General features: G+C 47.3%; 1 protein-coding gene across 3 annotated transcripts in view; it reads left to right on the top strand.

Annotated features, from left to right (window-relative positions):
* LOC124555774 (endothelin-converting enzyme homolog) overlaps window positions 1-16,146 on the top strand; it is a 400,218-nt gene that overhangs the window by 228,581 nt on the left and 155,491 nt on the right. The window lies entirely within an intron of this gene.

Below are 16,146 nucleotides of genomic sequence, written 5' to 3' on the forward strand. Positions count from 1 at the left end.
ATTACAATCTAAGCAAAACAAGACGCACCACGAAGGAATTATCCAAATGAGACGGAAATCGGTAGATGTGGTGTACATATACAGACAAACAAATGATTACAGTTTCAGAAAAATTGGATGATTTATTCAAGAGAAAGAGCTTCACAAATTGAGCAAGTCAATAACGCGTTGGTTCATCTCTGGCCCTTATGCAAGCAGTTATTCAGCTTGGCATTGATTGATGGAGTTGTTGGATGTGCTGCTGAGGGATGTTGTGCCAAATTCTGCCCAATCGGCGCGTTAGATCGTCAAAATCCTGAGGTGGTTGGTTGGTCCTGCCCATAATGCTCCAAAAGTTCTCATTTGGGGAGAGATGTGGCGACGTTGCTGGCCAAGGTAGGGTTGGCATGCACGAAGACAAGCGGTAGAAACTCTCGATGCGTGCATGCGTGCGGGAGGACATTATCATGCTGAAATGTAAGCCCAGGGTGATTTGCCATGAAGGGCAACAAAAAGGAGAGTAAAATGTCGAGACGTATCGCTTTGCTATAGCCACGGATGACAAACAAAGGGGTGCGGCTATGAAAAGAGACAACGCCCCAGACCAACACTCTTGGTTGCCTGGCCGTAGGGGGGGGGGGGGGGGGCGCACATTTATTTTTGTATCCCATCGCTGTCTAGGACGTCTACAGCGCGTCTTCGGCCGGGGATCTCATTGACTAGAGTAGAATTGTCTTCAATGGTCTGGAGACTCACTATGCACCTAATCTTAGAACAGGCAACCACTCATAGAATATTTCTCAAATTTTTGTAACCTATACCAAGTAGGACTAAAAGGTAATATTAAAATTGGCAGATGCTTGCAGATAGACAACGATTATCCTGCAAAAGCCTACTTGTAAAAGAATCACATACCAATATTTAGTGAAGAATCGAGAGATAGTCTTTTCAGCCCCCCTCCCCCTCGATGTATTGGTCCCTTAGTGGCCATGAAGACAAGATTAGAAGAACCATTCTTCGGGTGTTCCACAGGCGATTGGAACGGAAAGAAACTCCAACATGTAGTACCACTCGAAGTAACCTCTGCCACGCACTTTACAGTAATCTGCAGAGTATGTATGTAGATGTAGAATTAGTTTACACCAAGTGACCTCTTTCGAACATTATACCGCTATCGCGAGTCACAAAACATTGGATACCTGCATGATAGTGCTCAACGACACCAACTGATGGCATAGGATTATGGTTTACAGATACTCCGAGAAGAACGCAACATAATTATAAAGTGGCCAAGGGAAAGCCCGGAATGGGACATGGATTCATGGCGTCGAGTTCTCTTTGCCAACGAATGCTAGATTTGTCTGACAGCTGATGATGGCCTTAGAAGGGTCTGGAGGCAAGTTATGTACCGATGCACGATTTTGAAGTCCAATGGGTTCGTCCGCAGCTCGTGGTCGTGCGGTAGCGTTCTCGCTTCCCGCGCCCGGGTTCCCGGGTTCGATTCCCGGCGGGGTCAGGGATTTTCTCTGCCTCCTGATGACTGGGTGTTGTGTGATGTCCTTAGGTTAGTTAGGTTTAAGTAGTTCTAAGTTCTAGGGGACTGATGACCATAGATGTTTAAGCCCCACAGTGCTCAGAGCCATTTGAACAATTTGAACCATCCAATGGGTTCAAAAGGGAAGTGGGTCAGACATGAGTTGGGACAGTATATACCTCTTATCGCAGTCGAGCGTATATGTGGGCTGTTAAGGCCGGCCGCGGTGGCCGAGCGGTTCTAGGCGCTGCAGCCCGGAACCGTGCGACTGCTACGGTCGCAGGTTCGAGTCCTGCCTCGGGCATGCATGTGTGTCATGTCCTTAGGTTAGTTAGGTTTAAGTAGCTCTAAGTTCTAGGGGACTGATGACCTCAGATGTTAAGTCCCATAGTGCTCAGAGCCATTTGAACCATTTTTTGGGCTGTAAAGTTTTGGGACAGGTATCTTCTACCTGTTGTCCAATCATATAGTTAACACTTCGGCCATGGGCTCGTCGTTCAAGAAGATAGTGCACGAGCAAACCGCACCCACCACGTGATCAACTTCCACCATGAGGCATTAATCAACCGGATGGAATCGTCTGTGGTATCTGGTAACATTATCCATATTGAGAATGCTTAGGATCAGTTGAAACTTCAAAAGCGTAGTCACAGAAACTCACCTGACACACTGGACGACCTCAGGATGGCCGCGTCAAAGTGTGAGGCAGGTTTCGGCAGCAAAGTCTCGACCACCTTGTGGACAGCATGCCACGGAGTGTCCAAGCATGTTACAGTGCACAGGGTAGAACAGTAGAGTACTGAATGTTACCCAGTGGCAGAGTTTGATTTCAGAGATATGCAGTCATGATCAGTTTGAAACAGGCTTTGATTTGTACAAAGATGAGCACTTTTGAACAAGCTGCCTTTAGTTTGGTTATTTGTTTGTTTTTATTCCACGGTAATGTTATTTCCTTTTACTTCATAAGGCATATTTTTCCATTCCCCTCGTCCCTTGAATCTAAGCCCACATACACTATCTGATCAAAAGTAACTGCACACCTATTAGTGGATATTAATGTGGGATGTGTCCATCCTTCGCTTCAACTCTGCTGGGAGCAATTTCAGTGAGGTGTCTGAATCTGATTATAGCAATAGCAGCCCATTCTTCCTCAAAAACCAAAACCAGAGTGTTAGTGATATTGGACGCCGAGGTCTGGAGCGAAGTCCAAGTTCCAACTTATCCAAAAGGTGTTACGTTATGCTCAGATCGGAACTCTTGGCAGGGCAGTTATTTCAGGAATCTTTTTTGCCATAAACCATTGCTTCACAGACGCTGCCTTATGAAAGGGTGCGTTGTGACGCCGATGCAAACAATCATCGTCTCCGAACTGTTCCTCTAGTGTGCATAGTACCCGAAACTGTATAATGTGTTCGTAGCTTGAATTTAGCGTTTTTCAAGCTCCCTAAGGGGGCTGCACCATAACCACAAAAAACACTATCTGATTGTAACACCAGTTCCTCTATATTTCACTGTTGACACTACACCTGATGGCAAGTTACGTTCTCCAGGCAAACCCTTCTATCAGAGTGAACTGGTTGCTGTCCGTAAACAGCTGGATGCTGTGTTGGCCATGGTCGACAAGCTTCTAGCAGTTGCTCAGAGCTGTGGCGACATCAGGGCGCCAGTGACGAGCCCTGCAACATCTTTGGTGTCATTGGAATTCCCTGTTGACTTGGCTGTCGCTGCATCTTCCGATACGCAACATGTGACCGGTTTCTCGTCACTCGAGAGTGAGTGGCGGACAGTGGTAGGTTCGCGTGACACTGCGCAGAAGGCGAAAAGGGACGGGCCACACGGCTGGCTCCTTATTCCTTAGCAACAGGTACAAGGTGCTACCAAGCGTTTATAAAACTTCTGAGCTAGCACAGGATACCTCACCTGTTAGGACAGCGGCCGATATTCCTGTCAAGTCCGGTCGGGATCGGAGGGCTGGTATGCTAGACATTGAGAGTTCCAACGATAGGCGGGCCACGGAGCCCATCAGAGAAATAACAGGCAGGGTGGGAAATACGACCAGTGTGCATTTGGTGTGTTTGCCAGGGGGTGTGGGGGTGACTTCTGAGACATGGAGGAGGCCCTTCCGGCAGCTATCGAGCGCACTGGGTGCAACCGGCCTCAAATAGTGACTCATGTCAGCACGAATGTTGCCTGCCGCTTGGGTTCTGAGACCCTCCACGGCTCCTTTCTGCAGGTGCCTGATTTGGTGAAGACACGTTTTGGTGGCACAGATCCTTGTCGTCACAATTTCTTGATGACCCACTCTGGTAATTCTTAAAGATTTTATGGACTCCCCAAGGTCCACCAAGATGGGGTGCCATTACACCTCACTGTCAGCAGCATCATGGCTCCTACATATTTGCCGACAAAATATCTGACAGATACTAAGTCCTTTTGTGGATAAATGCCCATATTATATCCACAGTTCTGTGGACTCAGATATCATGGTGAGCTTTGACGTCGTTTCGTTATTCACCAGGGTGCCTCTACGTGAGTCTCTAGAACTCATTGATCAAAAATTTTACGAGAAGATCACCGACTTCTTCAGGCAAGTCCTAACCTCCACGGACTTTCTGTTTAATGGAGAATACTATAGGCAAACGGAGGGAGTCGCAGTGGACAGCCCACTCTCGCCAGTCGTTGCGAAGTTGTGTATGGATCACTTCGAGCAAGAGGTCATGACGTCAACTAAATGGAAACCCCCTTGCTTTTCCCGTTATATGGATGACTCGTTTGTCTTCTGTCCCCTTGGAAGGGAGAGACTCCTTGACTTCCTTGTACATCTGAACTCCGTGCATCCCAACATCAAATTCACTATGGAGACCGAAGAAGAAGGAAGACTACCATTCCTAGACGTCATGGGAAAGAGAAGAGACGATGGCACCATGGGTCACACTGATCTGTATTTGCGCACACGTAGGTGCCACCATCTTGCGCAGAGGAATGGTGTACTAAAAATACTAGTACACAGGGCGCATGTCATCTCAGACACAGAGTGATTTCATGCGATTTTTTACAACCACTCTCCGCAATCCTGACGATAAGGTGGGGAGATTTTGTTTTAACGTTCTGTCGACATCGAGGTCATTAGAGATGGAGCACAAGCTCGGATTGTTTCAACGATGGGGAAGTAATCCACCGTGGCGTTCCCAAGGAACTGTCCAGATATTTTCCTGAAGCGATTTAGGGAAATCACGAAAAACCTAAGTATGGATGGCCGAACGAGGACTGGAACCGTTGTCCTCCCGAACGCGAGTCCCGCGTCCTAACTACTGCGTCACCTCGCTCACTGCTGGACAGTCCCTGTTGATCAGCAGATGAAGCCTGTCTGATTTTGGTTTAGCTGCGGTTCTTCTTTCGCGTTCCAACTTCACAATCACATCACCAACAGCTGACTTAGGTAGCTTTAGAAGGCTTGATTGTGTCGTTCAGGTGAAACACGAGACACGTTGACCGTCATAGAAATGAGCGTATTTGTTGCTCACAGTTTGATTTTATTATATGAAACAGTTAGTGCCTCTTGGTACCATGTTGCGTAACTACACTCCTGGAAATGGAAAAAAGAACACATTGACACCGGTGTGTCAGACCCACCATACTTGCTCCGGACACTGCGAGAGGGCTGTACAAGCAATGATCACACGCACGGCACAGCGGACACACCAGGAACCGCGGTGTTGGCCGTCGAATGGCGCTAGCTGCGCAGCATATGTGCACCACCGCCGTCAGTGTCAGCCAGTTTGCCGTGGCATACGGAGCTCCATCGCAGTCTTTAACACTGGTAGCATGCCGCGACAGCGTGGACGTGAACCGTATGTGCAGTTGACGGACTTTGAGCGAGGGCGTATAGTGGGCATGCGGGAGGCCGGGTGGACGTACCGCCGAATTGCTCAACACGTGGGGCGTGAGGTCTCCACAGTACATGGATGTTGTCGCCAGTGGTCGGCGGAAGGTGCACGTGCCCGTCGACCTGGGACCGGACCGCAGCGACGCACGGATGCACGCCAAGACCGTAGGATCCTACGCAGTGCCGTAGGGGACCGCACCGCCACTTCCCAGCAAATAAGGGACACTGTTGCTCCTGGGGTATCGGCGAGGACCATTCGCAACCGTCTCCATGAAGCTGGGCTACGGTCCCGCACACCGTTAGGCCGTCTTCCGCTCACGCCCCAACATCATGCAGCCCGCCTCCAGTGGTGTCGCGACAGGCGTGAATGGAGGGACGAATGGAGACGTGTCGTCTTCAGCGATGAGAGTCGCATCTGCCTTGGTGCCAATGATGGTCGTATGCGTGTTTGGCGCCGTGCAGGTGAGCGCCACAATCAGGACTGCATACGACCGAGGCACACAGGGCCAACACCCGGCATCATGGTGTGGGGAGCGATCTGCTACACTGGCCGTACACCACTGGTGATCGTCGAGGGGACACTGAATAGTGCAGGGTACATCCAAACCGTCATCGAACCCATCGTTCTACCATTCCTAGACCGGCAAGGGAACTTGCTGTTCCAACAGGACAATGCACGTCCGCATGAATCCCGTGCCACCCAACGTGCTCTAGAAGGTGTAAGTCAACTACCCTGGCCAGCAAGATCTCCGGATCTGTCCCCCATTCAGCATGTTTGGGACTGGATGAAGCGTCGTCTCACGCGGTCTGCACGTCCAGCACGAACGCTGGTCCAACTGAGGCGCCAGGTGGAAATGGCATGGCAAGCCGTTCCACAGGACTACCTCCAGCATCTCTACGATCGTCTCCATGGGAGAATAGCAGCCTGCATTGCTGCGAAAGGTGGATATACACTGTACTAGTGCCGACATTGTGCATGCTCTGTTGCCTGTGTCTATGTGCCTGTGGTTATGTCAGTGTGATCATGTGATGTATCTGACCCCAGGAATGTGTCAATAAAGTTTCCCCTTCCTGGGACAATGAATTCACGGTGTTCTTATTTCAATTTCCAGGAGTGTAGTTAAGTTTGATAAGAATGGGTGTGGTTTGAGAATGTCCGACTCAGCCCGACACTTGTAACCACTGCAGCAGTAAATTGTATATTCATGCAACTGAGACGGACAAAATAAAAATGTATCAAGCTTTCCTCAGCCTTAGAAGGGTTGAAATGACCTTGACGAATTTATTACTCAGCAGACATCGAATGACCAACGGCCTTGCAGCTGTGGTAGCACCGGTTCCCGTCAGATCACCGAAGTTAAGCGCTGTCGGGCTGGGCTAGCACTTGGATGGATGACTATCCGGTCTGCCGAGCGCTGTTGGCAAGCGGGGTGCACTCAGACCTTGTGAGGCAAACTGAGGAGCTACTTGATTGAGAAGTAGCGGCTCCGGTCTCGTAAACTAACATACGGCCGGGAGAACGGTGTGCTGATCACATGCCCCTCCATATCCGCATCCACTGACGCCTATGGTCTAAGGATGACACGGCGCCCGGTCGGTACCGTTGGGCCTTCATGGCCTGTTCGGGAGGAGTTTAGACATCCAATTACTAGTCCACGTTCGAAGTCAGTGTGCTGTCCTGACCGACCGATTCTGTTGTTAGTGCTTTTCTACTGAAAACACAATACTCCCCTGCCTCATTTTATTTTATACTATCGGGTCCTCCGCTCGTGACATCTTGTCTTCAACTGTGCATTACATAGAGGTGTTCGGATACATATGATTAGATAGTGTACGTTCGCAGATACGCAGGTTGTACGAAACTTTTTTGGAGAACTTCTCGCCGAATTAAAAAGCGTCTGAGCAACCAAACCCCATTACTGTGACCTACTTGCGAAGTTCAATCTGGCCACTGGCTTGTAGTTCGATTTACACTTTAGATACAGCGCAGAAGAATGAGGTCTGCTCACTTGTTCACTCATTCTTTAAATGTATATTTCAGGGTTCAGATTGTCACAGATCATTTGTATGGCATGAACTTGAATACCGCTCAAACCTGCGAGGTCAGGTTGAACTGAAAAGGGAACACCGTGTGTATATAAACACAGCCAGCGTGACTGGTGGCACGCTTATTTGCCTTGCGGGAGACTAAAGGAAATGCTGAAACAACAAGCAGAGACTCTGAGAATGACGCCGTTTATCTGGTAGAAACTGATTCACTGAGAACTAGTTTTCGAGGAGGAAGTTTGGAATTTTGTTGAGCCGCTACGTATTGCTCCGGTGTGGGACGTGGGTACAAGCCCGGTATGCACCTAGCTGGTCGTGGGAAACCACCCAAAATCCATATCCAGGCTACCTAGCACACGGCTCCCGTCGTTAACCCACCGGGCGAATTCGATTCGGGGCCAGTGCGTATCCCCCTGTCACGGAGGCGGGCGCCTTTTCCAGTCTTTTTTCCTCTCTTCGCAGCAGTTCGTCACGTTATATTATTCAATTCACACCCCATGGCGCTCAAGAGCGCAAGTCTTGAGACGGTGTAAACGTGTTCAGATGACCTGGCGGGTGTATTGCTCCGGTAGATATCGCGACAGTAACATAACAGCTCGCACAGAGTCACTCTTATCGCACATCAACCGTGAATGGAACGGGAAAATTGTTCACTGAATGCTACATAAAAGGTCCCTCTAATTCGCATTATACTGTAATTTGCGTAGTGTAGATAAAAATGTTGAAAGTCTTCTTACAGAATATTGGCTAAGAATTGTTTCTTCCTACGGAATATTGTCCAAGAATTATTGCTGAAATGAAAGCAAAGCTCCTCGTTCTGGCCTTGATGGACCAAGCCGTACCGACCGACCGCCGTTTCATCCTGGCGTCATCTGATGCGGTATGCAGGGGCGTGGGACCAGCATATCCTTCTCCAGGCCGTTGTCGACTTTCCTGACCTTGTAACTGCTACTTCTCATTCAATTAGTTTCCCAGTTGGCCTCATAAGGCTAAGTGTGCGGCGGTCCAGTACTCTCACCAACGAAAAATTCCGTCGCGGTACCGGGATCGAACCCGGGTCCTCTTCAAATCGAATTGACGTGCTGACCATTGAGCTATGGAGGCGGACAATGCTAACATGTACAGCTGCACATAAACAGATATTTGGGCTGTCGTTTTTTTTGGGGGACACTATATATTTTCATAACCGAAAATTGCTTAGAAATTATGCACATTCGCCACTCAGTTAATGCACCATATCTTACATATGGGGATTTCCAAAATTATGTGAACTAAAGATATCATCAAACGATAAGCGGACATTCCAAAATACAGAAGTTCTTCAACATTGTCGTATGATATGCTTACAACGGATGATTAATTCCGCATTACAGTTTTGTAGCTTCATTTTATAAATGAAAGATACTCGTTCCGTAAAAAGTTTGCAACATTCCTTTTGGATAAGCCTTTATAATTATTAAGTAGTCCGCGATTTATAAATATTTACCCTGATGATATTTAAAAGTAAATGGACTAGAAGCAAGGTCAGCCAGATATTAAGAGAATTTGCTACCGTTTGTTTTAAAAGCCGATGCTTAATTTACAATTCGTTGTGCATAGTGCATCAACTATTGTAAAACACACACACACACACACACACACACACACACACACACACACACATGCGCATGCGCATTTACGCATATAAATTGAAGCTTTTGTCTTTAGATGCATATTCAGGAGTCGTGTTTCCACGCTGGCTTAAATCCGAGTTCATTGTATATCATGTGCACTGTTCATAAGAAAGCCATCGTAAGCAGTTCCTCCTTTAGGCATTAACGAACATTCCCTAATTCTATGTTAATCTTAAGGGGAAAATTTCGTCTTGTGGCATCACTGAGTTGCGTGCCACCCAGTTTTGCATTCTCTCCTTCTTGCCTACTTCTAACAAAATAAAAATGAAGTCATGCTGTAAGTAGGCTCAATTTTTGTAAAAGTCCCATGTTAATTTAGCAAAGCCTTACTAAGGAAGTGGAAACAACGGGATGGAAAGAAATGAAAGCCTATAATATTGTTTCAACTTCTCTTTCGCTTTAATTTCTTACTGCAGTTAAGGCTTTCTCGCTATTATTATTGTTACTTTTTCGGAATTTGCACTTCAATAGACCAACTCCATTGTCGGATAACTCAAAATTTTGGCAACCCGATTAATATTTGTTAGAATGAAAATTAACACATTATATATTTCACCCCATTAAAAAATTTTATTAAACTCGTTAAAGTAAGAAAATCAATGCATAACTCAAACTCGGAGGTATGATGCACAGCGGGCCGCCGGTAGCAGCTGTTGTACAAAAATATCGTACCTCAGTGGCTTATCGCTGTGCTTTAAGTCTTAAGTTAATGTTAGTATCCTGTTAATCTCTCAGCTACGTACTGTGAAAACATTTACTGAGGCTGTAATGGTAGGTGAGGCTTTGGAATTCACTCCATGGAAGATATTTCTTGGAGCCTCACTGTCTGAGGAGACGTAATTTCCTACATTGGCAGTTGGTGGACAGGGGAGACACTGATCTCAAATTGAAGTAGACTCTGTATAGGGATTCTGATCCCCGTATGACCACTAAGGTTTAGGCTTCCCGTGGTTTCCATAAATCGATCAGCACGAATGACGGGATGTTCCCCATCCTTGTCTTGACCGAGTTTTTGCACCGTTTATAATGAACTCGTGATGTATGAAAACATCATGATCGACAGGTGACAGTGCACAGCTGCGAGTTATATCTTCCAAAGGTCAATGAGCGTTGTATTAAAGAGGGCGCCGCTATCTGCGTAGTTCCTTCTGGATCTAATGGTCGAACAGAATGAGCTGAGTTCCATAACATTAATTTTTGTGGTGGTAGGTTACCATACCTCAGGAAACCTCCTATCTAGCCTTCCATTTCAGTCACCGACAAACAGTTAAACTTTGTATGTGTAAAGTAGCATGTGAACTAACCCTGAACTCAAACTCCAGATTACGAAGCACTTTAATTAGGAGAAAATACCATTCAGAAAACGAAATTATTGGCGAAATTATTCGAACAGTATTACTTTAATTGTTAAATCCTGTGAAGACATACGTTGTAATACACTCGTGTGCGAAACTGACGGACGAAAGTAACTTTCGCATGACGTATCACGTAAACTAACACACCTCGATGAAGCTTGGATCATATAATGCATAGAAAAAACTGCTATAGTATAGTACACAAGATAATTAAAAGAAATATTCAATGAGATGAACATAAATGACATGTGTATTCAAAGAAAATAATTACACTGAATTCATCGCGATTTATGATGATCCTGTGGACATTAAAAAAGGCGGGATGTAGTTCTTGATAGGGTATGTGATCACCACAGAGGGCAATGTATGCTCTGCAACGTGCTCCCATTCCGGAACAACACTGATAAGGAGCTTTAGTGGTAGGGTGTTCCATTCCTCCACCAGCGCAGATGACAACTGCTGGTTCAAATGGCTCTGAGCACTATGGGACTCAACTGCTGAGGTCATTAGTCCCCTAGAACTTAGAACTAGTTAAACCTAACTAACCTAAGGACATCACAAACATCCATGCCCGAGGCAGGATTCGAACCTGCGACCGTATCGGTCTTGCGGTTCCAGACTGCAGCGCCTTTAACCGCACGGCCACTTCGGCCGACAGACAACTGCTGGGTGGCCATTGGGACTGCAATACGTCTCCCCAGTATATTCCATACGTGCTCGATGGGATTTGAGTTGGCGTAACGGGGAGACTAGTCCAGTCATCGGATACCCTCTCGTTCCATGAGCTCCTCCAACTGTGAAGTTCGATGTGGTCTCGCGTTTTGATCCATATATATGAAGTCAGGAACGAATGGACCCCAGAAATGACGCACGTGGGGTGAGAACGTAGGTATACCCATACAACATTATGCCTCCCCGAACCACAACAGCTAGACCACAAAAACTATAATTTTCGACAATGTTCCTGGGTGCATTACATGTTCCCACCTATCGCAATAAGGTATGTCCAGCATTGTCGAATATTCTGGACTACACTGCAGCAGTTCTTTCTATCTGTGGTACAGGTTTCATCGAGCTATATTTCGTGGCAGCGACACAAAATACGAAAGTTACTTTCATCCGTAAGTTTTTAACACCACAATAAGTGGAAATCATGACAAATGGCGTAGGGATGGAAGACCATGGCGTTAGCTGGGAAAACATTCCCCTCGAGGGAGACACCAAGCAGGGCGGTTCTGGGCGCTTCAGTCGAGAACCGCGCGACCGCTACGCTCGCAGTTTCGAATCCTGCCTCGGGCATGGATGTGTGTGATGTCCTTAGGTTAGTTAGGTTTACGTAGTTCTAAGTTCTAGGGGACTGATGACCAGAGATGCTAAGTCCCATAGTGCTCAGAGTCATTTGAGCAAGGGCAGTTCTGTCTGGAGAGGAGTTACTGACGAGAGTCGAGGGCAAAACTGAGCACAGACTAGTGCCGGACGCCGTGAGTGAACGCGTGGAATCTAAGGGGCGTCGAAGGGGTTGCCAGCCCTCAGGCACTAGAGCAGCGATGGAGCGACACTAGCCCGCATCTCGTGGTCGTGCGGTAGCGTTCTCGCTTCCCACGCCCGGGTTCCCGGGTTCGATTCCCGGCGGGGTCAGGGATTTTCTCTGCCTCGTGATGGCTGGGTGTTGTGTGCTGTCCTTAGGTTAGTTAGGTTTAAGTAGTTCTAAGTTCTAGGGGACTTATGACCACAGCAGTTGAGTCCCATAGTGCTCAGAGCCATTTGAACCATTTTTTTGGAGCGCCACTAGTCCGCAGCTCGTGGTCGTGCGGTAGCGTTCTCGTTTCCCGCGCCCGGGTTCCGGGGTGCGATTCCCGGCGGGTCAGGGATTTTCTCTGCCTCGTGATGACTGGGTGTTGTGTGATGTCCTTAGGTTAGTTAGGTTTAAGTAGTTCTAAGCTCTAGGGGACTGATGACCATAGATGTTAAGTCCCATAGTGCTCAGAGCCATTTTTTTTGGAGCGCCATTTAGCTGAATGGGTGGCGAAGCGTCTGTACCGACACGTTTTAAAAGTGCTCAACAACGGTGCACGGGTGACACTGTGTGTGTTGCCGGACTGGGGAGTCTTAGAGGGACCCTTTGTCGTTTTATTCATGCATGTCTCAATATTGGATCCCCACTCACATCCACCCTGATGATGTTGCAAGAGGGCATGAAGTAGGAGTACTAAAGAAGCATTAACACCCTTTGCTGGTTCAGATCAGATTCAGATGTCGTCGAATGGTTTTGAACGGTCGCCAGTGGTTCCATCCTGTATACCAAATCAAACAACATGGCAGCACTAGACTCCGAAGGGGACAGATCACGTTCAATTTGTCGCTGCCCCGCGATGTTTTTAGAGAAGGATTCAATCTTGCCCCAGGAGCGGGGTGCGGGGTCTCAACTCTGTCGAACGTTGTTAGACGGCGTTCCGTTGCTAATCGTTCTGGAAAATCTCGTTTTCAAGCACGAAATGTGTGGGAATCAGCGCCCCAAGGGAAGGAGTGGTTTCATTGACGCCCTTTATACAACCTCCTGAGGCCTCTCCGTGTCGATTCTGAGCGGTTGTGTGTCTGAAATGTTTTCCTCGGCCACCCATAAGAAAGCCGAGTGAATTCAACGCTGGGCGTCGGGGTTCCGACCTCCATCGCGGAGGCCTCAAAAGGAGGCGTGAAATGTTGGTAAGAGAGGATGTGACGACCTTCCCATCATGACACGTCCATGGTGGCGTTGAGCAGAACTGTGGTGAAATTTGATGCCAATGTGATATCATTAACCCATCTTGCACCTCACGCGAACTTCTGAGCTCTGGCGTTGTTTCTCGCTTGCCTCGACAACTTACTGCTTGAAACATTGCCAGGGCCGACGATGACGTCACAGGGCGCCATGCTTTTTCACCATTACAGAGGACGGTTGTGGGCACCTTAAGCCAAATTTCGAACTTATGCGTAGCAATGGGAGACAATTACAGTGTTTCGAAATAGTGACCCTTTGACAGTTTTGCGCAGGGTGTAAATGATAATGCAAAAGGAATGAGTGTAGGTCTGTCGTATCTGAATGAATCATTTACCTAGATATCTACCTCAAGAAAGGATCAACGCACTCTAGTGAAGTGAAACCTCATATCAAGGTAACAAAGAACTGGTTTTTATTGTATGCTTTGCAGCATACTTCGTCAGACGAAGAAGACACCATTTCTAGACTTGGGAATGTCAGTGTGGTGTCCATATCGCAGAATCTCTACATAACTCTCCTCACAGTCAGATTCTATGCAAAAGCGCAGTCAGATCCAATAATACGGACATAAAAATTCCGTTGCTCATAAACATTAAAATTTTTCGAACAAAGAGCATTAGGCGTATTATACATGTCGATGATGATCATGAAGATGATTTGGGTTGAGGGGGGCTCTCGACATCATGGTCATCAGCGCCTTGACGTAAAGTCAGCATGCAAGTCTCATGGGTGGGGACGAAGGCTGTCCCCACATGCGGATGTTTTAAAGACTGCCGCCCTTCCCCTTTAATGTAGGGATGAGGCCTGACAGTTCACAAAATTTCACCACCCGTGTAACATTGGTATCGGTATCTGCGAGGATGCTGGGCAGATTTCCAGTGAGACTGAGGGCTGCCCTAATATCAGTATACAGGACACACGTAGCCACAATATGCTGAACTGAGAGCGGCACGCCACAAACTTCACAGAATGGTGGATACTCCCGCCGGAGGAGGAAGCCGTATGTGAAAGGGCTATGCCCGATGCGCAGTCTGGTAAGCAAAACCTACTTCCAGCGGCGAGGCTGACATGAAGTCCTCCAAGCCTTTGTGATCGATTTGAGCGACCGCAGTTTGTTGTCTGTCACCTGCAACCATTCAGTCTCACACTGACACATGATGCATCTGTCAGAAAATGAGATGATGGCGGGAAACGGGATGCGACATTGATGGACAGCACTATCCCAACATGCTTCCTTGGCGTCTTTGTCGGCCATGTCGTTGACCTGTATCCCAATGTGGCCAGGTACCCAGCAAAAGATAACCTCCTTGCCGTGGTGTTGGAGCCACTGTAAGGAGTCATGAATGAGCTGAATCAGCGGGTCTACTGGATGCATTTGGTGAAGTACTTGCAGTGATCTAAGAGAGTCGGAACAGACAAGAAACCTTGTACAGTGATGTCTGTGAACGCTCTCCGGTGCCATCAGAATGCCATATAACTCCGCAATATAATTTGTAAATTGTTCCGTAAGACGCACTTTAAAAACCCTATCAGGGAAAACATCAGAACAACCGAGAGCATTTTCCTGCTGGGATCCATCTGTATAAATAACAATAAAACTGTGGTACATACTTAAAATTAACGAAAACAAAATTGTAGAAACAAATTCTGGAGTGCAAGTTTTCTTGTACTGTGTCAAGCTTAAAATCACTTTGGGCCTCTGAAGACGCCAAGGCGGCAGTGCGTTCCATCCCTGGGTGTCTGAGAGATCCAGATCCTTGAGACAGTCTGTAGCACGTATACCAAATGGCTTGGTCGTTTGGATCGGATTCCTGAACAGTCATTCAAATGTGGGTTGGATCACTGAACTAAATGCCAATGACTGAGGTGACGCTGAGATTTTCAGCGGCCTTCGAGCCAAAAGGATACGTGGCCGAATCGAGAGTGGTGGTTCACCAGCCCCTCTGTACACAGACTCGGAACTGGGCTGGTCCGAAAGGCTCCAGCTGATATCCGAATGTCCTCACTGTGGACAGCGTCTAACATCCTGAGGTAAGAAGGACGGGCCGATCCGTAGACCACGCTGCCATAATCTAAGTGTGCAACGTACAGGGGTATAATGACTTTGAAACTTCATGTTTCATTACTGCTACCTGTCCTCAGCTCTGTTTCAATGCGCGAATATTCCCCCAGTATCGTTTGCATCGAATTAATATGATAATATATTTTATTAATAAAACTATTATTCTATCAGTAGTTTTCTACCTACATAATTGATAAAGCTTTGATTATGGTCTGTTATTAAATCGTACATTTATTCATTAAAAGTAGGATGAGCAATATTCCTAACCTAAAACATTACAATCAAATTAATTCCTTAAATTAACTATCTTACCATTGCCACAATGGAGACTCTACCACTAATCGTCCCTTTCCCTAACTTACGTAGGTTAATACTGGCCACGCAAGTGGTTTTACTGAAGTTCCACCTAGACGGACACAGAATTAGAGAGCTCAATCAAAGAGCTAGTGGAACGCGTACGCAATTTCAGTTACAGTGCCCTACTCTGCCAGCTGTTTGCTCTAATATCACCATAATTTCGAACGTAGATTATGACAGTCGTCCCTGGCACCAGCGTGATGTCGCCTTTCCCCTGTGAGAGCTCTTGCGGAGCAGACCCTCAGCGTCCGCCTCGCACCACCGTCGACACCAGAGTCCTTATCTTGTTGCCGCCAAACTATACCGTTCCTCGTACATGTATCCATACGCGTTTTTTGGCCAGTCAGGACTCTGAATTTTCGCGCGGTTCTTGTTGCCACCAAACTTTGCCGAAACATTCGCTCTCTGTCACGCACGTACGCCCTCTTCCTCTTCTTTCACCTGTGAGGTCTCAGGCTCCCCCAATACCCCTTGTGGTCACAAGTGCCACTTAACC

This window comes from Schistocerca americana, chromosome X (assembly GCF_021461395.2).
Source record: "Schistocerca americana isolate TAMUIC-IGC-003095 chromosome X, iqSchAmer2.1, whole genome shotgun sequence".
Classification (NCBI taxonomy): domain Eukaryota; kingdom Metazoa; phylum Arthropoda; class Insecta; order Orthoptera; family Acrididae; genus Schistocerca; species Schistocerca americana.